The following is a 25,052-nucleotide window of genomic DNA, read 5'->3' on the forward strand; positions in this document are numbered from 1 at the left end:
AATAGTCAGGAGACACAACTAGGGGATAACTAATTTGAGATGCTAATATCAGACAGTTTGAGCACTTCAAACAGGCACTTAACACCCCAGTCATTGCAGTACATATAATAGTTTTCCACAATGGAGCAAACAGAATTCTTCACCTCTTGCAGTGATGCAGGTACATTAGACATAGTATTGATGAAGTAGCAAATGTGGCTATTGAAGATAAGGTGAACCACCTCTACTTTCAATTGTACAATGTGGCCTCAATGATGTTTCAGTTGGCAACAGAAAGATTGAACTTGATAAAATTGAGACTACAGGATCCAACAAAATCTGTACGTGTAAGAATATCCTGCAGTAATTCTGAAGCATGAGAATTATGTTTCACTTTTGCTTGAATCCAGATAGATATTTACCTTTGTCTAGTGTTTTTAGACATAATAGACAACAGTATTCTGTGAGGATGTTCCCCCTGCACCATCTTTTTTATTTGCAGCAACTATAATGTTGATCTGATAGCAAATTTTTCAGTATAAAGAGCAATCTCTGATAAGAACTTTGACAATTTGCAGTCCTTGATTCTTTCAAAGAAACAATAGAGACAGAGTTTTTATTTTTCAAACTTTTAAATTGTGGATTGAAATGCCAAAAGAATTGTTCTAAGACCAAGGATTTCTGTAAGATTACTACATATTTTGAAAATGGGTAACCTGGCATTCATTGCAAGAATTATTGACAAAGTTGTTTGGTCAAACGCTAATTAATGTGTGATTGCTGAATTGGAATCGATGAGTTGTACACAGATGGGCATTTTAGTTTGTACTAATAGCTGATCTGTTCACTACTGACTAGTTATCAATGTCTAGGCCTTCTGCTTGCCAACAACTATGTAATTTGTTCTTAGATAGCTGAACAGGATACGGAGACAATATCAGACTTCCTATGCTTGCTATCCCCCACCACCAAGTTCTCAGATACCTGCAGTAAAAGCCACTTTAAGTCTGAAGAAAGTCACTTTCTTTCTTTCCACAGTTGCTGTGAGCTCTGACCTTTATTGATAAGTTAGAGGCACTTTTCAAAAATATAATTGGACTAGTTACCCTGTGCCTCTTGCAAATCAGTGGAAGCATCTGGAGAAGGATAACTGAGAAGTGTTTAGACCAGCCCAAATAAGAATCATCACAGCAAACCTTGCTTTACCAGTCTTTCATTTCTTTTGTAACATTCATTTTTTTTGCCTGTCTGTATGTGAGGAAGCATCTATAAGAGGATTAGAGTTTTAATAAGTTATATGCTAATGATTCATAACTATTTACCTACGTCAGAATTTAATTGTATATAGTAAAGTAACTTTTAATTACAGAATAGTGATCTTTGTTTTCCACCAACCTGTTTCTGGATGTCAGGCAAATTGAGGATTTCTTGTGTACTTTCTAAAATCTTTAACTTTTATGATGACTCTGGGAATAATGGGGCTTGATTTTCCAGTTCATGGTCTCAGTGACAGTGTATCTATACGCTGGAGTCTGCCTAATGATTTTTATTCCTCTCTTTATCTTACTTGAGAATATGTCACTAGAAACTCTATGTTGCTAGTGAAGTGGCATGGTGTGGCCCATCAATCATTAAAGGATACAACTTCATCATTCAGTAGTGTTTGATTGCCAAAGGATTTTTTTGATCATTTTATTTTGTCGATTGGGTTGTTGGGGGGAGGAGGGGATCCACTTGGTATCCAGTTAAGAGGAAATGAGTCCCGTTGATCTCCCCCCAGTGATACAGTAGCCTGTTAGTACCTGCATGATATTATTTCTACTCTTCTTAGATCAGTTGTTAAAAGTGTACTTCATGCTCTGCTTGCAGGCCATCACCTTCCTCTGCAATTTCATTTGACTAGTTCGGAGAGAACTTTGAGGTCTCCATTGTGGTTAAATCTATGAACAATGGACATTAGGAGGAGCATGCTGCAAAAATACATTCTCATGTGGAAATAATTCTTAGATTGAAACCATTTAGTTAAATGCATGAGGAAAGAGTAAAGGTCTTAGCAATTGGACTTAATGAATATGTAACTTTGCCTTTTTATGTTTGTTTATCATTCATGAGATGAGGGCATTGCTGAGGAGACAAGCTTTTATTACCCATCCTTAATTGACCAGAAAACAGTTGTAGATCAGGAGTCACATGTAACTAGATCAGGTAAAGATGACAGATTTTCATCCCTAAAGGGCATTAGTGAACCAGATGGATGAGAATGTGATGGTACTGTACCATATGTATTTGTGTTCAAGACTCAGCTAAAACATCAGCGTCAGTGTAGCTCAAAGCAGGGAGCTCTGCTAACCAGTTATGTTAATAAATACTATTCTTAGAGATTTGACCTGGGATTATTCTAAAGAACAGAATAACTCATACTAAAACAACAGGCGACATGGTGGCTCAGTGGTTAGCACTGCTCTGTCACAGCGCCAGGGTCCCAGGTTTGATTCCAGCCTCGGGCGACTGTCTGTGTGGAGTTTGCACATTCTCCTTGTGTCTGCATGGGTTTTCTCTGGGTGCTCTGGTTTCCTCTCACAGTCCAAAGATATGCAGATCAGGTAAATTTCCCATACTGTTAGGTGCATTAGTCAGAGGGAAATGGGTCTGGGTGGGTAGCTCTGCGGAGGGTTGGTGTGGACTGGTTGGGCCTAGGGGCCTATTTCCACACTGTAGGATATCTAATCTAAACGTAGTATAATTGCCAGTGCAGTAAGTGTTAAACCCAGTGCAGAACATCAGGAAATATGTTTTAATAGAAAATTCACTGCAAATAGCTCTGGCATTTCTTCTATGGTATCAAACTGGAACTGATTTTCTTTTAAAAATAAGGTTTCTCTACCAGTATTTCACATCCTTGGTGGCATTACTAATCATGGTATCACCTCAAGTTTCTATTTAAATTACATGGAAGATGAGTTAAACTAATAGAATTCAGTTGATGTTGCCGGGAGTGAGCAGCGTTTAATGTCTGCATTTTATATATAGGTTCGTAAGCCAGGGTTCTGAAAGGAAACATCAAATTTCATGGGACCATAGCAAGGACTACAATCAGAAATCAGCAAAGCACACCTGCTGTCTTAGAGATGAATGATTTCTGAGCATCATCTTGTGGGATACCAGGAAATTGGGCAGTCTATTTTGAACAAAACATAGCCTACTCTTTTTAAAAAATTATGGAACTCTACATTTTTGTTTAAAGTTCTTCTAAGTTGCACTGAATTTCACAGGAATGAATCTTTACTCAATTTAGCAATGCATCCAAAATGTCATCAAGGTTAAAGCTTGATATATGGCTATTTAGCACTGATTCACAGCAAGGTTTCTTAACATTGACAGTTTCCCATGGGTACAAGCATTCTTCATTGTACACACAACTATTCAGGCTTCATCAGACCATGTTATGCCATACCAAATTAGGAAAAGGATATTGTTCAGTCAGTGTGAAAAGTGTTTGTGATACTGACCCAAGTTAATGCCAGGTATCCTGGGAGCTATATTAACTCTTCCTGTTCTATTGAAGCATAGTTAGAGGGGATTCTGACTGTGTTCATTCACTTTGAGAAAATTGCCATGTCAACAAGTAGTGATGTGCAGCATTTATAATGAAGCCCTTATCCTGTGTGCTCATTCAATACAGTTTTCACTTTGAAAATGAGCAAACATTCACTGAAAAGTTCAGCTTGCATTCTTCTGAAGACTGAGTGGATGAAATATTCTCTTATTCAACACCATTACAACTCTAAAACAGAGCTTTGTGGTTGTTATTCTTCATTCCTGGGGGAAAGGAAAAATCAATGAGCTTTACAGACCAAGGAAATTAGTATGGGTTTTTCTATAGGGATAGACACTCAGTATGACAGGCTTGCAGTCAGATACAATCCATACTATTGCTTGCAGACTAACCTTTAGCATTATGGTTCTATTATTCTACAATTGTTTACAAGCTATACAGAAATGAAACATTTAGTGAATATTGCTTACTTTCACATCTACATGGCATTCTCACATCTGAGGTGCAAAACTGTTTCCAGAACTTATTTTTCTTTTTAAGGGCACACTATTTGTCTTTGTCTATAGATACTCAGTGATAAATTTACTATCTGAGTAAAATATGACACTGCATATGTTTTCTTTGTCATAGGTTTGGTTTTTTTTCCTTCTGGTTATGTGCATTTGGAGAATTTGGCCACTGTGTAACTCAATAACCCATAATTCTGGTCAGCTCACAAAGAAGGCTGGTGGTCAGCTTGTTGATCTCTCTTATCTTAAGGTTTTTCTCCAACTGTGATAATCATAGCTAATTCCTTTCAATTTACAGAAGATGTTAGGTGACTGTTATATTTAAACTACATGTATAAATTTATTGTGTACATTGTAGATATTTAAAACAAAAAGGTTGGATACTATGAAACAACTCCAAAGGTCAGTATCTCATCACCAAGTTACCCTTTATTTACATGTGCATAGTGCATGACACTGACTAGCTGGTTCCTAGAATGAACAGAGCCTCTGACACCACAATTTACATCTGTCTGCCAGGATTTCCAGATTGGACCAGATTCTAATCATTACATGATGGCCACAAATCAGGCACCCAGAACTTGGGTAAATATTTCAGCCATTTGACATCATCCTGCCATTCTTTGGTAGACTGTTACAATCTGAAGCCTGTATATCTGTCTATCTGCCCTTTTGAAACCATCTCAATAGTTTCAAATGTGAACAAACGGAATGTTATTTCTCTAACATTGGGATTGAGTTATGCCAGATGTGAGGAGGCAGCACATAGGCCAATGTAAAGACATGTAATCAGAGAAATGGTCGCAGGTAGCAGTTGAGTCTGCTACTGACGTGGAATTGTTTAGCAGTTAGTCAACTTCGTTTGATTTGTAACATTTAAACATAGAGTGAGAGGGAATGCGGCCATTAAATATGTGGCTGGAATCCATTTCCAGTTCATGTCCTAACCTTGCTCCTGCCAGACATTCCTCCCCAGACACCCAATGGAGCACAAAATGCCCCTTCACAATGCTATTTGGTCAGTATTCCTGTTAGTTGGCTGAGCTTTAATTTAACGTGCTGAAGCAATGCACGTGGTTCTACCTCCCTTATCCCGAGCAGCAACGGTCAAATCTGATACTTTGAATCAGAGCTGTGAATCATGAGCATTGATACAGCACAGGTAAATTTTACTTTGAATTAAAAGAACTAATCTCTTTATTCATCCTTTTAATTATGTAATGCCTATAAAGCTGCATGATTCCTCAAGTCGTTGTTGTTGTTTCTGAAGAAAGTTAACTACCTTCTACTTGAGCTATTAATTCAGTCCAAGACGTTTCATAAACTCTCTGCATCCCAGAAATTGTTAACAAATAGACAATTTCCCAAAGTTAAAAATCACTTAACACCAGGTTGTTGTCCAACAGGTTTACATGGAAGCACGAGCTTTCGGAGCAGTGCTCCTTCATCAGGTGGTTGTGGTCACAGCTACCTGACTAAGGAGCAGTGCTCTGAAAGCTAGTGCTTCCAAGTAAACCTGTTGGACTATAACCTGGTGCTGTGTGATTTTTAACTTTGTACAGCTCAGTCCAACACCGACACCTCCAAATCATGACAATTTTCAAGGTCACCTTATCAGTGAAATTAGGAATCTGTAGTAATTATGATTTGGAGATGCCAGTGTTGGACTGAGGTGTACAAAGTTAAAAATCACGCAACACCAGGTTATAGTCCAACAGGTTTAATTAGAAGCACACTAGCTTTCGGAGCAACGCTCCTTCATCAGGTGGTAGTGGCACTACCCACTACCACCTGATGAAGGAGCATCACTCCAAAAGCTAGTGTGCTTCCACTTAAACCTGTTGGACAATAACCTGGTGTTATGTGATTTTTTAAGGTAGTAATTATGAGTTGCTATCTTAGGCATACGATGATCCCAACCTAATTCTCAATGAAACAGAACTAAGGATTGTCCAAAATTAGTTATGGGAAGAGCAATAAAGCAGATGCATTTGCTGGCTTTTTTTTGATATATCTAATAACCTATTGAATAATAGAACTGAATAGTGGGAGGATCACGTAACAGGTGATCAATGACTAATTCCACTTTCATAGATTTTCAAGCATAGATACTATGTCTTGACTCTGGGAATGGTTTCCCCATGTTTATTATGGTTACAAATTGGATATCTAATTTTGCCAAGGTTTTAGGTGAGGAATGATGAACTGGCTTCGCTTCTTCATTCACACACACCCTTCATTAGCCAAAGTTAATTTACAAAAAATTCTTCTTTTTGGCAATATGTTTCTCCAAGACTAAATGTATTTAAGTTTGAAAAGGAGACCATAGTCAGACTTTGAGTTAAACTCACTTTTGCTTGTGTTATCAGTTACATGAGAAGAAATAATCACAGCATACCTACATAGATTAGAAATGAGACATGAGTCCAAAAAATGTTCTTGAATGATATACTGTCCAGTTTCTGAGTCATTTGAGTAGAAAATAATTAAAAGTTGTGGCCATCATAGTAGACATTGCAGATGTTGTGGGCATGGTGGCTCAGTGGTTAGCACTGCTGTTTCACAGTACCAGGATTCCAGGTTTGATTCCAGCCTCTGGTGACTGTCTGTGTGAAATTCGTACATTCTCACTGTGTCTGCGTGGGTGTGCTCTGGTTTCCTCCTGCAGTCCAAAGATGTGCAAGTCAGGTAAGTTGGCCATACTGTTAGGTGCATTAGTCAGAGGGGAAATGGGTCTGGGTGGGTTACTCTTCGGAGGGTTGATGTGGACTGGTTGGGCTGAAGGGCCTGTCCACACTGTAGGGAATCTAATCATAATGTTGGTAGCTAAACCTTTGAGTTTTGAGATTCTGGTCTTTGCAGATTGATTTTAAAAGACTTTTTTTTCCTGCTTGCTTTTGATAAGAACTGCAAACACTTCTCTTGTAGTGAGTGGAGTATTTTTTTTCCCTTTCTTTACCTGCACTGCAAATGCATCTAATGACCATCACCAAGTTGAGCTTCACAGCTCACTAGCTAACCACTATGATGACAGACTATTCGAACAGACCAAGGTTGAAACTCACTTTAACTGTGTATTCTTGAAAGGGAAGCATGCAGATAAAGGTCTTACCTTCACCAATATCTGTTTGGTTTTGCCATCATGTTAACAGTCTGAAACTCAAAGGGGATTACACTGTCTTTTGAAAATTCTATGATGTCTGCATTTAAGATTTCCTCTCCAGACAGTCACTACATTTATATCTGCAGATAGTTTGGCTGTATCAAATCTGTTTATGTAAAAGATACATGTGTTTGAAATGTAAAATTTCGGTATGATAGGTGATTCCGAGTGTATAGAATCCCTACTGTGCAGAAAGAAGCCATTTGGCCTTTGAGTCTGCACCAACCCTCTGAAGGCATTTTGTTCCTTTAGATGACATAAAGGAAAGGATTGGAATTAATTTTCTAATATAATTTACAGACCACTTGCCTTCACAGGTTTTTTTTGCACCGCATCCTGTTTTTAGCTGGTCCCTGAAATCTTACATGCTATTAGCTTTTTATTTAAATGTGGTTTGTCAGCAGGTAGAATATCTTAGAATATGCATTTATATGTCATTTATGCAAATCATTTTGGTGTCGTAGTGAAACATTTCTAAGTGCTTGAAATATTAATTAATTTATGAACAGCAAAATCACTTTATTAAAGCAAATGTGATAATCATGATGTAAGAATGATCCACAGAGATAAATGACTGAAACCTCATTATTCATTGTTATTTTTATTGTCATAGATGCAACCTTGATAAGGTAATTTTTTCTTTTAACATATTTCTTTATTGCTCTCTCAGCTAGCATTTATTGTCCTTCACTAACTCCCCTTGAGAAGGTTCAAGCGAGGATGTTTAGAGATGTGTGAAGCAAGGTTTTCATGCAAAGGGTGATGAGTGCCTGGAGGTGGATGAAGCAGACACAATAGCAGTATTTATGAAGCACCTGGACAAATACATGAATAGGAATGGAACAGGGATACAGATCCGCTAAGTGAAGACAGTTTAATATGGAAGGGCAAAGTGTGGCAGCCTAGGCTTCAAAGTCAAAGGGCGTGTCCCTAGCTATATTGTTCTTTTGTTCTTTTTTGCTCTTTGTGTGGTGAGCAGGCTTGAACAGTTGCAGTACATGTGTAGGTACTGTCACAGTGCTGTTCGCAGGGGCACTCTGTTGGATCAAAACCAGAAGAGGAATAGTTTGGAATTTTATTTTCAAATTGGCATGTTGTGTAACTGGAGGGGATGTTGTAGGTGGCAGTGCTGCATGTGGCCTTCAAGACAGTAGAGGTCAGAAGTTTGGAAGATGCTGTCAAAGTAGCTCTGGATTAGTGGTGCTTGTTACGGTTGGAGGGGTGGGGTCTGAGGGCGGAGGTGTGGGATGTAGACGAGATGCGTTGGAGGGCATCTTTAACCACGTGGGAAGGGAAATTGCGGTCTCTAAAGAAGGAGGCCATCTGGTGTGTTCTGTGGTGGAACTGGTCCTCCTGGGAGCAGATCCGCCGTAACAAGGACAGAACGCCCCTGGTGCTCCCCTTCCACCCTACCAACCTTTGCATAAACCAAATCATCAGCTGACATTTCCGCCACCTCCAAATAGACCCACTACCAGGGATATATTTCCCTCCCTACCACTTTCCGCCTTCTGCAAAGACCGTTCCCTCTGCAACTACCTGGTCAGGTCCACACCCCCAAACAACCCACCGTCCAATCCTGGCACTTTCTCCTGCCACCGCAGGAACTGTAAAACCTGCACCCACACCTCCTCCCTCACGTCTATCCAAGGCCCTAAAGGAGCCTTCCATATCCATCAAAGTTTTACTTGCACATCCATTAATATCATTTATTGTAGCTGTTGCTCCCGATGCGGTCTCCTCTACATTGGGGAGACTGGGCGCCTCCCAGCAGAGCACTTTAGGGAACATCTCCGGGACAACAGCACCAATCAACCAAACTGCCCCGTGGCCCAACATTTCAACTCCCCCTCCCACTCTGCTGAGGACATGGAGGTCCTGGGCCTCCTTCACCGCCGCTCCCTCACCACCAGACACCAGGAGGAAGAACGCCTCATCTTCCACCTCGGAACACTTCAACCCCAGGGCATCAATGTGGACTTCAACAATTTCCTCATTTCCCCTTCCCCCACCTCACCCTAGTTCTAAACTTCCAGCTCAGTAACTGTCCCCATGACTTTTCTGGACTTGTCCTACCTGCCTATCTCCTTTTCCACTTATCCACTCCACCTTCTCCTCCCTGAGCTATCACCTTCATCCCCTCCCCCACTCACCCATTGTACTCTATGCTACTTTCTCCCCACCCCCACCCTCCTCTAGCTTATCTCTCCACGCTTCAGGTTCACTGCCTTTATTCCTGATGAAGGGCTTTTGCCCGAAACGTCGATTTCGAAGCTACTTGGATGCTGCCTGAACTGCTGTGCTCTTCCAGCACCACTAATCCAGAATCTGGTTTCCAGCATCTGCAGTCATTGTTTTTACCTCACTGTCAAAGTAGTGTTGAGTTGCTACAGAGTATCTTGCAGATGGAATGTACTGCTGCCACTGCATCACTGGTGGAGGAAGTGAGTGTTTAATTTGGTGCGTGGGTGCCAATCAAACAATTTGTTTTGTCATGAACAATTCTTTTACGAATGTTGTTGAAGCTGCCCTTTTCTAGGCAGGTAGAGATATTTTATCACTCTCCTGAGTTTGATTTGCAGATGCTAGACAAGCTTTGGAATGTTGGAAAATAGGTTTCAGCCTCAGAGGGCTCATACTTTGACCAGCTCTTGTAACCATAGTATTTCTATGGCTGGTCCTGTTCAGTGGTCACTCCAGGATGTTGAGGCATTCAGCACCTGTCACACAATGAATGTTTAGGGGTCATGCTTGGATTCTTGCTGGAAATTGTCATTGTCTGACACTCGAATGTTTAGAATGCAATTTGCTACTTCGCAACTTCACAGTGTTGTCTGGCCTTCCTGTCAATGGATAAGGGGCTGTTTCAGTACCAGAAATGTTGTTAGTGGTGTTGAAAATGGCGCAATCATCAATAAACGTCTCTACTTTTTTTTGATGGAGGGAATCATTGAAACAACAGCTGAAGTTCATTTGGCCTCAACACAAACTCAAGGAACTCCTGCAGCGATTTCCCTGAAATGAGCTGATTGAACTCCAACTACAACCAAAATGGCATCAACTCCTACTAACAATGACATAATCCCCTGACATTAAATGTTTGATTTTTTTTGCATGCAGAAATTTTTCAAATGAAAGTTAAATTGCTTTATGTGCTGTTCTTATAAAATTTACTACTTTATGTAAAGATTGTAATAAGAAATGCAGCCAAGTTCTTCCCACATCTACATCTCAACTGACACTGCAATCAAATGATGATTCATTACAGCCTCTACATTATTATTTAATATTCATATAAGTTAATAACATTACCTATTATCTACATATTAGAGTAAATTGCAAATGTGAGAATTACATTCAAGCAAAATCCTACACTATATAATTATGCCCTAGCATGACAGTTGAAGTAACTGCTGCTATTTCTTTCTAAATCACTGACATTTTTCAAACAGCCTCTTGGGGGACATTTCAGGTATTAGTCAAACAGCAATTTTGAAACTTATTACAGAGGTGACAACAGCACTCATCTTGACAAAAGCACAATTCAACACTGCTGCCCATTCACATCAACCCATTGTTAAAAACGATAATGATGAAATGGGAGATTCCATTAGTGTTGTCCAAATCATGCAGGCACATTAGAATTGTAACTTTGTTTCACTTACTTTTTAAAGCAATTTTAATTAAGTTCTGAATGAGGCAAACTCAGTAAGTGAATAATGCTAACAGTATGCCTTTCATTATCTTGTTTGTTACAGTTTTTATAGGTGTTGTATATATGAAATTATCTAGACCAGGCATATCTTGCCTGATTTACATGTGTTGTGTTGAACATAGTAGACTAGTTCTGTAGTTGGTGGAACAATAATACATAACATTCTTTTGAATTTGTTTTATACTTCTGGCATAAATCTTCCACAGACTTAATATATTAAATTTTGGGATATGAAAGAGGAATAAACTATAGTCATCAGACACTATTTTCTCCAGTGATACATGCCCCACCACTATTTTAGATAAGTATTCAGCATCCACTTGCCCAATGCCCAGGATTCAATCATGACTTTCTCATTTAGTATTATAAAACAGAGGGTTGTGTCATGTTTAGACCTGACCCTGGCATGCTGTGTTCCCGATACTTGACATTCAGTTCATATATTTGGTGTTTTGCTTCAGACTCCTAATAATTCCCAGAATTGCTCAACCTAATCCCTACTAAGGAACATTAGTGCAGCAATTGAATATTGAAAGTCTCAAAAGTTTCAAACTGGTGCTAAAATGTGTAGTCTGAACTTTATGGAACAAATGTGTAATCACAGCTAGCTCCTTTATAATATCAGTGGATGTGACAATGCTGCACTTTGATTTATTCGTGTTGTACAAGGCTGCAAAGGTCTGAAAGAGTTAATGCTGAGTGTCTCAAACACCACCAAATATGATAACATCATATAGGCTTGGTATACGCGCTTGAAGGAGGTTGACCACAAGGTAATGGGGTTGGTTGGTGTGTGCAGACCAGATATTTTCCCTGGACTGCTTCACAAATTGGCATTCACCAACTTCACCAACATCTTCTACCCTGACCTCAAATTCACATGGACCATCTTCGACACCTTCCTCTTCTTCCTAGACCTCTCCATCTCTGTCTTTGGTGACCGACTCAACACTGACATCTATTTTAAACACACCAACTCCCACAGTTACTTTGACTACACTTCCTCCACCACCCCTTTCCTGTAAAAATGTGATCCCTTATTCCCAATTCCTCCGTCTTCACCGTATCTGCTCCCAGGAGGAGCAATTCCACTCCAGGATAGGTTTACAAAATTATGAGGGGCATGGATAGGATAAGTAGACAAAGTCTTTTCCCTGGGGTCAGAGAGTCCAGAATTAGAGGGCATAGGTTTAGGATGAGAGAAAAAAGATATAAAAGAGGCCTAAGGGGCAACGTTTTCACATAGAGGGTTGTACGTGTATGGAATAAGCTGCCAGAGGACATTGTGGAGGCTGGTACAATTGCAATATTTAAGAGGCATTTGGATGGGTATATGAATAGGAAGTGTTTTGGAGGGATATGGACTAGGTGCTGGCAGGTGGGACTAGATTGGGTTGAGATATCTGGTCGGCATGGACGGGTTGGACCGAAGGGTCTGTTTCCATGCTGTACATCTCTATGACTCTATATCCTAGATGGCCTTCTATTTCAAGGACCACAATTTCCCTTTTCATGTGATCAACAATGTTCTCCATCACATATCCTCCACTTCCTGCACCTCTGCCCTTAAACCCACCCCTCCAACCTCAAAAAGGATAGGAACCCTCCGGTCCTCATCTTCCACCCCACCAATCTCCAGATACAGCACATTATCCTCCATCATTTTCACCACCTACAGTCTCTCCACCCGGCACCTTCCTTGCTACTACACTAGGTACAAAACATTTACCCATTCCTCCCCCCTCACCTCCGCCCAAGGGCGCAAGTGATCATTTCAAACCCAGCAGGGTTTTTCCTATACATCCACCCACTCCACCTACTGTGTCCATTGCTGTCAATGCGGTTTCCTCTACATCGGAGAGACATGATGCCGACTTGAGGAGCATTTCAGGTAACATCTCTGGAACACATGCACTAATCGTCTCTACTGCCCTGTGGCCAAGTACTTCAACTCGCCATCACACTCCCTCAAAGACATGCAAATCCTAGGCCTCTGCCCCAGCCAAATCAAAGTCATCTGCTAACTGGAGGAAGATCGCCTCATCTTCCATCTCGGAACCCCATGTGGCATCAACATCGACTTTACCAGTTTCCAAATCTCCCCTCTTTCCCCTCCCCCTCCCCCACACACCCCCATCCTAGATCCAACCCTCTAACTCAACACTACCCTCTGAACCTGTCCTACCTGTCCATCTTCCTTCTCATTTATCCACTCCATCCTCCCCAATGATCTTTCATAATTACCACTTGCCTGCATCCTCCTATCACCATGCCACCTATTTTTGCCCCCACCCCCCTAATTATCTCTCAGCTCCCTTCCCCTTTCCCCTCCACATTCCTGATGAAGGCCTTAGGCCCAAATATCGACTCCCCTGCTCTCGGATGCTATCTGACCTGCTGTGCTTTTCCAGCACCACACTTTTCGACTCTGACTCTCCAGTATCTTCAGTCTTTACTTTCTCCAGAGACTCTTGAAGGAGTCAGACTTGCATTTGGATCTTCCTCATAGTCTCATAATGATGTCTGTCATACAAATGTAATTTGTTCACTGCTATTGTGCAATCAACTACATCTTATATTACAAGAACCTCTTTGTCTCTTTAGACAACAAAATGATTTTCCTCTACAGGCTCTGTAAATTCCGACTAAGACCAGAGGATGGTGGTTATGCTCAAAATGTTGATTCTCCTGCTCCTCAGATGCTGCCTGACCTGTTCTTTTCCAGCACCACACTCTTGACTCTGATCTCCAGCATCTGCAGTCCTCACTTTCTCCCAGAGGATGGTGGTAGCCAATTTACCAGATTGCTCATAAAACATAGTGAGTAATGATGTAGATTTATTCTCTAGCATGGTGGCAAATCTTGTAGACTCCATTTAGCACAGCTTTAATAAGATGCTTTGTGCAGAGTTAACAGCTGGAAGGGCTCAATCTTTGAGAACCCTGCAGAAGCGCAAATCTTTTGGCATGAACTACAATTCTAGAATCTACAATTTGAACATTTCAGGCTTGCTAAGAGACTTACTACTGCAGGGCATACTTGGAACTCCCTGGTGCTTGAGTATTAGTCACTCCAAAGCAGTTACAGATTGCATCAGGCACTAATGAATCATACTAACAGTGGTGAATTGAAGTGCAATTGGAGAGTAAACAGGCACTGGAGGCTTTGTGTGCTGTATAAGACAGCTGTCCTGACGAGGTTCACTTTTGAATAACTTCACCAACCAATTTAAAAAAAACTATCTTCAGGAGAAGCTGGTTTATTGTTTTAGTTTGCTTGTCGTTCATCATTTCTGTAATCTATGCCTATTTTACATAACCATTTTAATCATTATGCAGGAGATAACAATGTCTTACCTAGTGTATATGTAACTTATTATTTGACTGTTAAGTACTTGTCCAGTGTTTTTTTTAATGCTTCAAGTACCTGCCTATTTTGCAGAAGACTAATTAGTTTTAATTTTTTACGCCGCATAGATTTAGTATTAAAATAAAAAGCTTGGTGGCAGCAAGTCTTTGCAAAGAAGGCCTGAACAGAGCAATATGGGAAATGAGGATATCTCTTACAACATGACACCAGCAGTAAGGACTACTGTTTATCGTGAAACAAATACCATTTTAAATCTTATTTACCAAAAGATTTAATATTTACAAATCCTTACATGTTTCAAAATTAGCTTAAAGGTTGAAGAACTACTATTCAAATATAGAAGTTACATTATATTACAATTTAAACTTGAATGGGGGAAATAAAAACTTCAAGAAAGAAACTTTGAAACAATACAAACCAATAGCCAATTGGAATTTTAAACCAAGATGAAACCGTGGGCCATTGAACTTACGATGAGGTTGTAGACCTAGTAACGTCAAAGACAGAATTCAAGTTATAAATGGGCAATTTAGAAGCTTTGGTAGATAAAGTCTAATGAAATAAGTAAGTGAGACTATTGCAGAAAAAACAAATGAGCCCATACTTAAATGTTTGTAAGTATTTCATTAAAACATGCACAGTGGGATTCAGTCATGAAAAAATAATGAAAGTAATCGATTATTATTGGAGTCTCAATAGGATTCATTCAGTAAAACTATTAAGAAATGGGGATGATTACTAAAACAGTGGGCAGCCAGATTTATTCATGAAAACCAATAAGGAAACGTGAATCATATTTAAGGCTGCAAACAGCTAGAATTTTCTACATAAGCCACAAAGGCAGTAATCTTCTACTTTACCCACAGAAGGTGAGAATCTTCCATTTTGATTGCAGAAATATGGATAAAGCTTCTACTACATCAATACCCAACAAAAATATTGCTATAATTCACAATTTAAGTGATTAAAGCAAGGAAAGTTTGCACATTAAGGCGACATGGCAGCAAAAACAATATTCCCAGGGAGATTTCATTTCAGAGATGGATCAAATAGAACACAGTTAGGAACATAGATGAAAACAAATATTAAAATACAAATGTAGCATCCAAATTAGATACTAAATCGGAAGCTGAACAAGATAATACACTCCAATTTACAACTACAACTACTGCTGATGACTACATAGCTTGTTAAGGTATAAAAGAAGCAGCAGATGCTTTTTAATTCTGAAATTCTTTGACAATTACTTTAACACAAAATGAAATAAAAACCTAGCAAAAGATTTTAATAGCTGAATCTGTCATTCAGTAAGAATCTTCAGTACCAGTGGCAGAGATTATGCCAAACAGGAAGCAAACCTCAAAAGGTATACCTCGGGAAATGAGCATATGGTACAACCAATACTGAGATTGGAGATGAGGAAGTAAAGCATCCAGCGTGATCATAAAGTCAAAATAACAAGTTTACACACTTCAGCATAAAATTATTGAGAGATTGAGAATAAAAATCTGTTAACCGTTTCAACACTTGCTTAAAAATCATGGAAATCACAACTGAGAAAGCATGACAAATGTCAAAAGATTCAAGATACTCTAGGAAATTGTCTTGTTCAGAGATCCTGATTATTGCAAAATGGTTTCCCCTGTTTCAAGAGAACAGCTACCCTCAAAGAAGGAAATTTGAACTGAAACTTTTCTAGATTCTAGAATGGAGCGGTTGTTTGTTTTGGCACAAAACAAATACCACCCCCCCAAAAAAAAATCCAAAAGATGAAAAACTTTCAGAACCCTCCTGATCAGAATCAAAGTTAATAGTCATCCGCCCAGATTGTCAAAGTCTGAAGAGAACGTGCCCTGGGAGAATAGTGAAATATCCAGACCTGAAATTGTGAATTGAGAGACTGAGAGTGAGTGGCTTGTGATAAGAGTAATGTTATTTACAAATGTATAAATATTCTTTTATGAAAAAAGGCTTGGAGGATAAATGTTGTATAAGGGTGTAAAGATCTGAATGAGTGAATGCTGAGGAGTACCTTAAGCAATGTTCAATAAAATGATATCATACAGACCTAGGTGGAAGAACAGCTTATGATCTCAAAGATCTCTACATGTGTCTTTCTCATGACCTCTTTCACAGTGTCTATCACACCAATGTGACTTCTACGTTGTTGCTACATTCTTTCGGTAAAGGCCCTCTTCTTGGTAGACTCTCAAGTGGGTTTTCTTTGCAGGACATACTTATTCTAATGGCAGCAAATTTACTTGATAGCTTGGACAACCAGATGAACATTGGTAAGGAGTCATCGTACAATTCCTTCTAAGAATGGCTCAGTAGCTGTCTGCCCTTCCTTCAAACTGAGGCTTAGACATTGGAAATGCAACAAATTCTGCAGTCTGTCTAGGATGTCAGCAACTTGCTCTTGTTGGAACAGGTTTGAATCTTTTCCTAAACTCATGTTTGTCCCATACACAGAAATGAAACGTTTTGAGATTAGAAAAGGAATATTGTATTTCTCCATTTCTGTAGGATATATCTTAGCAAATTTCTTGGCTGATTGCTTAAATGATGAAACATAATTCAATGTTTTCAAATAACTGTCGATAATCTGTGCATGAACTTTTTCTTTCAAAAAAAGGGATCTTGACATTGCTAGGAATTATCTGTGTAAATCATAATCCTATCACATCTATGAGTACTAGAGAAATTTATTGTCCAAGTAAAAATAAAACCCTCTAAAATAAAAACCAAACATTTTCATTTAATTTCAAACATTAAAATGTTTTGCTCATTTATTATCTGTGAGAAGGTGACCATCATGAATAGCAATCATAGCATTCTGTGCACAATCACTGCTCTGCAAACTCTAGCATTGGGGTTTGGACTGTGCTTCTTTGAGTCTAAAAGTCAGGACCTTTGTTATCACACAAGGTATGTTTACTGCTCTTGTTGTTTCCTGCAGAGAATTGAAGTTGAGCACTTTTATGTGCTTACAGTATTTCAGAGTAGTGGTGTTTCGGTCACTGCTAGGCTTGTACTGTTTTATGGGTTCAATGTGCACCCTGTTGGAAGTCATGATGGGAAGGGGGCAAAATGCTGCTCCTTTGGAGCCACTGTAGTCACTTGTTCATCTTCCTTGATTGGTATGAAAAATTTGACAGTCTACACCTGGTACATACATTTCACTGACAAATCTAAACATATCTTTTCTTTGTCATGAAATGGAAAAGCCTCTCAATTTCATAACAGCACAGTATGTTTCAAGTGATCTGTGCAGACGTACACACCCCTAAGCAACACACTTAAAAGCAGCCAACATAAATTTCTCCAAGGAGCCTTCTGTTATCTCAGAAGACTACTCTTGTGAACTCTCTGATACACTGCTGTGCTGTCATCTCTAGCTGCCATTTATTTTTGCTGTGTTAAGAAATTTGTTTTGTGGAAGTTGTGCTTCAATATATGCACAAAGCAGTTTTCTGAAGCAGGTTCAATCATTCATTTCAGGATTCTTAACTTTTTTTTAAACTCAGGATCAGGGCTTCACAGGCTACGCCAGCTTTTATTGCCCGGTGGACAGTCAAAAGTCAGTGAAATTGCAGTGGTCTAGAGTCACATCTAGGATGACTGTTTCCTTCTCTATAGGACATTAGTGAACTAGATGATGGGCTTTTCCTGGCAGTCAGCAATTGATTTGAGGTCAATGCGTCCTGAAATTGTCAGGGGAAATTGGGGAAACTCTGGAAAGATTAGAAACATAAAAATACTGATTATTCAGGAAAGAAAAGTCCAATTTTCCATTCAAGGTTTGAACACAACCTGAGAATCTCACTAGTGAGCAGCAAGAGGCTTATTTGCAGGCATTAATATCTCATGATTACCTATTCTCATACCATGGTAAAAACAATGACTGCAGATGCTGAAAACCAAATACTGGATTAGTGGTGCTGGAAGAGCACAGCAGTTCAGGCAGCATCCAACGAGCAGCGAAATCAGATTTCGCTGCTCGTTGGATGCTGCCTGAACTGCTGTGCTCTTCCAGCACCACTAATCCAGTATTCTCATACCATGTCCAGTTTTCTATTCTCCCACATGTCATCAACAATGCATTAAATGAAAGTCAGAGCAAGTACCTGGTGACTCCAGCTCATTGGTTGCTCTCCTGGACCTTCATTTTGGCCAGCAGTCCCCAAAATCTCCAGGCAGACTGTGGATAGTGAATACTTATACCTTTTGTCCAAGGAAGTTGGCATTGTTCATGCAACAGCCTGATCACTTGATTATAGCCTATGCTTGACGTTGACTCACTTGGAATACAGTACTCTACTCCAATCTTGTGCTCTGGGGCATACTGATATCTTGCATTGCATTGCTGATTCCAGGTGACTTTGAGCACTTTTCTCTTGAACGTTTCATGGATTGGTGCAGGGTTTACTTCAGGGCTCCTAGCTTATTCTCATAAGGTTTGCCTTGCGTTTTGTGCTTTGCTGACTCATTCAGGACTTAAAGGCTGACAATACATCTGTCTTGACTTAGCCTTTTCGTACAGACATAACTCATTGGCTTGTCATAGTCATCCAGTAATGATCAGTTAAAAGTGGACATGTGTGCTAAATCTGTCACACCTGCAGTATATGTCAGTAAGTGGCAAACCCACTCGATGCGCTCCAACTAAATGGTCATGTCTCAAACTCTAAGGGGAGTAATCAAAGGATAGTGTCTTCAGTCTAATCAAGGGCCTCACCTGATACCAATCTGAGGCATTGCACACGGTCATTTAGGTGATAGAGATATTCGGTTCAGGAGTCTGTATCTCCACAGTCCTGGAAATTGGCCCTGGTTAAACCAGTCTGGGGATTCGTAGTAAGTCAGTAATGAAGCTGCTTAAAGATGAGTCAGGGATCTGGTCACTCATCATTTGCAGTTGTCCTTCCAGGTCTGATAGTGTTGTGGACCATAGTTAGTCCTGGGAATCTGTTAACTGAAAGTCAAGTGGGGGCTTATCAGATGCCAGTGCTATGTTAGGACATAGGGGTAGTCAGTTGTGGAGATTGGAGGAAGCATGCTGGGATACTGAGGGGAGAATAATTATGAAGGTAAGCAACTCAGTGTATAAGGATGGAAGATGAGGAAACCAAATGTAAAATTTCCAAGTTTGCAGACAACAGAAAATGAGGTGGGATTGAGTTGAGGAAGATATAAGGAAGCTTTGATAAGTGAGCAAACACAATTGCAGATGCAACATAATGCTGATAAGTGAAAAATTATACACTTTGGTCTTTAAACAGAAAAGGAAGCATATTATTTAAATAGTGATAATTTCTGAAATGTGAATGTACAAGTGCACCAGTCCTTGTGCACCAGTTAATGGAATTAGGCCAACAAGTTAGGAAAGCACATTACATGTTGCCCTTCATATCAAGAGGATTTGAATTCAGAAATAGGGTTGTCCTTACATGGGCCTTAGTAAGACCGCACTGAGAATATTGAGTGCAGTTTTCATTTCCCTGCTGAAGAGGGGCTATAGTTGCCATTGACTTGCCATAAAATTAGTCAGGTTGATACAGTGGGTGACAGGTCTGTCCCATGAAGAGTGATTGGTTTGACTGGGCCTGTATTTATGAGAATTCAGAAGGAGAGAGGGGGTCTGATTGAAGCCTAATTCTAACAAGTTTAGACACAGGGAAGATATTTCCCCTTCACATCAGTTCCTCACAAGCTGCTGCTGCTACGGGTCAGCTGCCATTCTCTTCCTCTTTCTTCCCATTCTTATAACCTGATGTGACTTTCCCTGCAGTGCACTATTCCCATGGCCTCTGTACTTGTTTTGTTTCAGCTTGCATTATAATTGTTCTTCCTTGTCTAAATAGCTGCCTCAGAGTGGAACAATTCATTGGTTCAACTTGGGAGATTTGCTCAGTGCTCAGAAAGCAATCACTTTACCCTCATTCATTCATAGATTCAGAGAGTCCTAGAGATGTATAGTAAGGAAATAGACCCTTTGGTCTAACTAATCCATGCTGACCAGATATCCTGGATAAATCTACTTCCATTTGCCAGCATTTGGCTCAATTCCCTCTAAGCTCTCCCTATTCATATACCCATCCAGATGTCTTTTAGATGTTGTAAATATTTCAGCCTGCACCACGTCCTTTAGCAGTTCATTCCATATACACACCAATGTTGTCACTTGGGCCCTTTTTAAATTTTTCCCCTTTCACTTTAAACCTATGCCCTCTAGTTTTGGACTCCCACACCTTGGGGGAAAAAGACCTTGTCTATTTACTCTATCCCCTCATGATTTAAAAAAAAACTCTACAAGGTCATCCCTTAGCCTCCGCTCCAGGGAAAACAGCCCCAGTTTGTTCAGCTCTCTCTTCCAAATAGCTCAAATCTTCCAACCCCGGCCACATCCTCATAAGTCTTTTCTGAACCCTTTCAAGTTTTACAACATCTTTCCTATAGCAGGTCAAGAATTGCAAGCAGTATTCCAATAGTGGCCAACCAATGTCCTGCACAGCTGCAATATGACCTCCAAACTCCTACACTCAATGCACTGACCAATGAAGGCAAACATACCAAACACTGCCTTTACTTCCCTGACTGCATAGGACTCCACTTTCAAGAAACTATGAACCTGCACTCCATGATCTCTTTGTTCAACAACACTCTCCAGGACCTTATCATTAAGTGTATAAGTCCTGCCCAGGTTTGCCTTACCAAAATGCAGCACCTGACATTTATCTTAAGTAAACTCTTCTGCCACTCCTCAGCCCATTGGCCCATCTGATCAAGATCCGATTGTACTCTGAGGTAACCTTTTTTGCTGTACACCTACACCTATACCTACAATTTTACTAATCATACTTCTTATGTTCACATCCAAATCATTTATATAAATGACAAAAAGTAGTGGACTCAGCACCAATCCTTGTGGCACTCCACTGGTCACAGGCCTCCAGTTTGAAAAACAACCCTCCACCACCACCCTCTGTCTTCTACCTTTCAGCCAGTTCTGTATCCAAATGGCTAGCTCTCCCTGTATTCCATGAGATCTGTTTCTCGCCCTCTGTTTCAGCAACTCCGTTTCAGTCCCTCTGTTTCAGTCCCTCTGTTTCAGTCCCTCTGTTTCAGGCCCTCTGTTTCTCCTCCTCTGTTTCTTCCCCACTGTTTCAGTCCCTCTAATTAGACAGAGTCCCCTATCACAATCGATCACTTGGAGCCTGACATACCCCTCGCATTATTAGAGCCAGTCTTGGAACCAGAAACCTGGTTGTCAGTGTTACGTTCCCTGAGAGCCCATCAGCCCTAAATTCCTGGTTGCAATCTTTAGTACATCACTTTGTTCATTTGAATTTTTAAAAAATTCTCTCATTGATGTGGACTTCATTGACTGGATTGCCCATCTTTAGTTGCTCTTGAAAATGGTGATGCATTCTCAAGAATAGATGGTGCGTAACTTGGACAGAAACTTGTGTAAGATGTTTACATGTATGTACTGTGTAACTTTCAGTGATGCTGTATTGGACGTCTCAATGGTAGAGATTGTGAATTTGAAAAGTGGTGTCTAAGGAACTTGGGTGAATTTCTTCATGTGCTTCTTGTAAATGGTACCATCTGTTTTTGATCATTGGTAGTGGAGAGGACCAATGTATATGGGTGTGGTATCAATTAGGCAGGCTGCTTTGTCTTGCATGTTGTCAAAATTCTTGAGTGTTGTTGGAGCTGCACTTATTAAGGCAACGGGCGAGTATTCTACCACACTCAAAAAATAATGATGTCTATTCTGCCCTGGTGTTCCTTGGTTGATGCTGCCACAATTCCCTTCTATCCATGATGTCTGTGCAACCATTGATAAATTTCACAGGCAGTGGAAAATCACTATAGCTTGGCAACTGAATGACCAAAGCAAATTCTTAATTGGACTGTTTTCAAAGGTGGGAAGTTTTTCAACTTTTTTACCCTGATTTCCTTCCGTAATCTGTTGGTTAAATATAATCTCACTAGGTACCTGAAGTGACATAATTATACTCTCATAGACACGTATGGAGTCAGCTAATACAGGGGGGCATAGCTTTAAATTAAGGGGTGGTAGGTATAGGACAGATGTTAGGGGTAGATTCTTTACTCAGCGAGTCGTGAGTTCATGGAATGCCCTGCCAGTAGCAGTGGTGGACTCTCCCTCTTTATGGGCATTTAAATGGGCATTGGATAGGCATATGGAGGATAGTGGGCTAGTGTAGGTTAGCTGAGCTTGGATTGGCATAACATCGAGGGCCAAAGGGCCTGTACTGCGCTGTATTTTTCTATGTTCTATGTTCTATGTAAAATACTGCCCTATATTTCACTATGCACAGACATTGCCTCATTACTGAGAATTTCCAGCATTTCTTGCTTTATTCTTTAAAGAATAACCATTTTGCATGATGTTCCACAGCACAGAAAAAGGTTTCCACTGGGTTCACTTGTTCTGAAGAATCTTTTGATACCACTAATTGTCAGCACTGTGTTAATGCTACTAATGCTACCTATAGCAAGGTATAGGACCGGTGGTAGGTATCCAACCCAAATATGTCTTGCACTTTCTCCACAAGATCAGAGGAAGCATGAAAACTAAAAGTCACCTTTCTTCCTGGAGGAGTCAACGTTTCCATTTGCCAATCCTCTGTTCTGCTCAGCAGATTTGTTGATTGATGGCAGCAGAAGAAATCTTAGAGCATACGTATTGCAATGTCAAAGGGAATCAGTAAGTGACAGTTGATTGATGAAATGAAGAGCAACTTTAGTGATGCTGTCCATATGTGACTGGAATTGTAGGATTCTGAAATCCAACTTTAAGTTTAATTGTAACACTCAAAGTCCAAGTAAATGTGAGACCATTTCAGTTACAAGTGTGTTTAAACACAGTGTACCACTTTATTAAGTTATTAGAACAAACACAACTTAAATACTACAGAGCCAGATAGTGGAATCAGCTGCTCCATAATTGAAAACCAATCCTTTCAGTTGGCTTTTAGATTGTTTGGGAGGAGAGACCGTCTACCTCCAGCTGAAATAGCTGTTCTGAATCTGGTGACATAAGTGCTGTATTGTGTGTAATCATTCTTCTCAGTTTCCCCATTGGCTTTTTTCTTTTGTCATCTTGTCCTTTTCCCTGAATAGATTATATTTGTTCCACTTAACTGCTCATAAAGTTTTAGCCATGTTTATAGTTATCATTGTTTTTACCTACAAAATTATCAGTAAGATGTCTGATACCAGACCCACATGTGATTGTAATGTTGTTTTGGATATTGAAAAAGTAATTCTTTGTGTGACCTTCTGCTGATTGGCCAGACTATCACCACAGAAATACACCTTCCTCTTTTACCAATTGAGTAATTTAGGATTCCCCTTCAGTCCTGTTTTCCTTAATAAGCCCAACAGTTCAATTTTTAAAAAATTCTTCCATGGTGCAACAGTAAATCATCTCCATATTACAAGACCAGCTTCTGTCTTTGAGATAGTCTATTCACCTGTGCCACATGTTCATGGAATATCAAAGCAGGGTTTTGAAATTCTTGAAGGAGTCCAGTTCATGTGTATCATTGTCCCTCAATTATAAAAGTTAATTTATATTGGTCTTTTTCTACAGTAATGCTCGAATAATCTTTTCCATGTTTTAACATAGCTAAAAGTTATCACGCAGCTGTTCCACCCTGAGAATAAAGAAGGGGCCTAACTGACAGTGAGACTCAGTTTAATCGATAATTTGTTAAGGGCCCTTTCAGCAATAGTCATTCACCAAGAACTATCCAACTTTCTAAGAGGCTAATTAGGGGAATTAGTCATAAAATCCTTCATTTCAATCTTTGTTGTACGAGTGAGGCAAATGTTTGTCTGTAGTCAAGAGTGTGGTGCTGAAAATGCATAGTCGGTCAGGCAACATGTGAGGAGCAGGAGAATCAACATTTTGAGCATAAGCTCTTCATCAGGAATGAGGCTTGTGGGCCACGGGGGATGAGAGCTGAATGGGGGAGGAGGGGTAGGGAGGTTGGGGGAGGGAGTGTGCTGGGGGGGGGAGGTAGCTGAGAATGCGATAGGTAGATGAAGGTGGAGATCAATGCGATAGGTTGAAGAGGAGGATGGAATGGATGGGTGGGAAGGAGGATGGACAGATAGGACAGGTCACAAAGGCGGTGCTGAGTTGGAAGGTTGCATTTGGATAAAGTGTTGGGAGGGGAAATGAGAAAACTGGTGAAATCCACTTTGATCCCATGTGGTTGGAGGGTCTCAAGGTGGAAGATGAGGCGTTCTTCCTCCAGGCTTCGGGTGTTAAGTGTTTAGCGATGGAGGAGGCCGAGGAACTACGTGTCCTTGGGGGAGTGGGTGGGGGAGTCAAAGCGTTCAGCCACAGGGTGGTGGGGTTGTTTTGTGCGTGTGTCCCAGAGATGTTCTCTGAAGCATTCCGCAAGTAGGCGTCCTGTCTCCCTAACGTGGAGAAGACCAGCCCGGGAGCAACGGATATAGTAAATGACATGTGTGGAAGTACAGGTAATTCTCTAATGATGTGGAAGGCTACTTTCGGATGTATAATGGAGATAAGGGGGGGAGGTGTGGGTGCAGGTTTTGCAATTCTTGCAGTGGCAGGGGAAAGTAGCAGGAGGGGAGGGTAGGGGGGGGTGGTGTGGACCTGACAAGAGAGTCGCGAAGGGAATGGTCTTTATGGAACACAGATAGGGGTGGGGAGGGAAATATATCCCTAGTGCTGGGTCTGTTTGTAGGTG

Source organism: Chiloscyllium punctatum, chromosome 25 (genome assembly GCF_047496795.1).
Source record: "Chiloscyllium punctatum isolate Juve2018m chromosome 25, sChiPun1.3, whole genome shotgun sequence".
Lineage (NCBI taxonomy): Eukaryota > Metazoa > Chordata > Chondrichthyes > Orectolobiformes > Hemiscylliidae > Chiloscyllium > Chiloscyllium punctatum.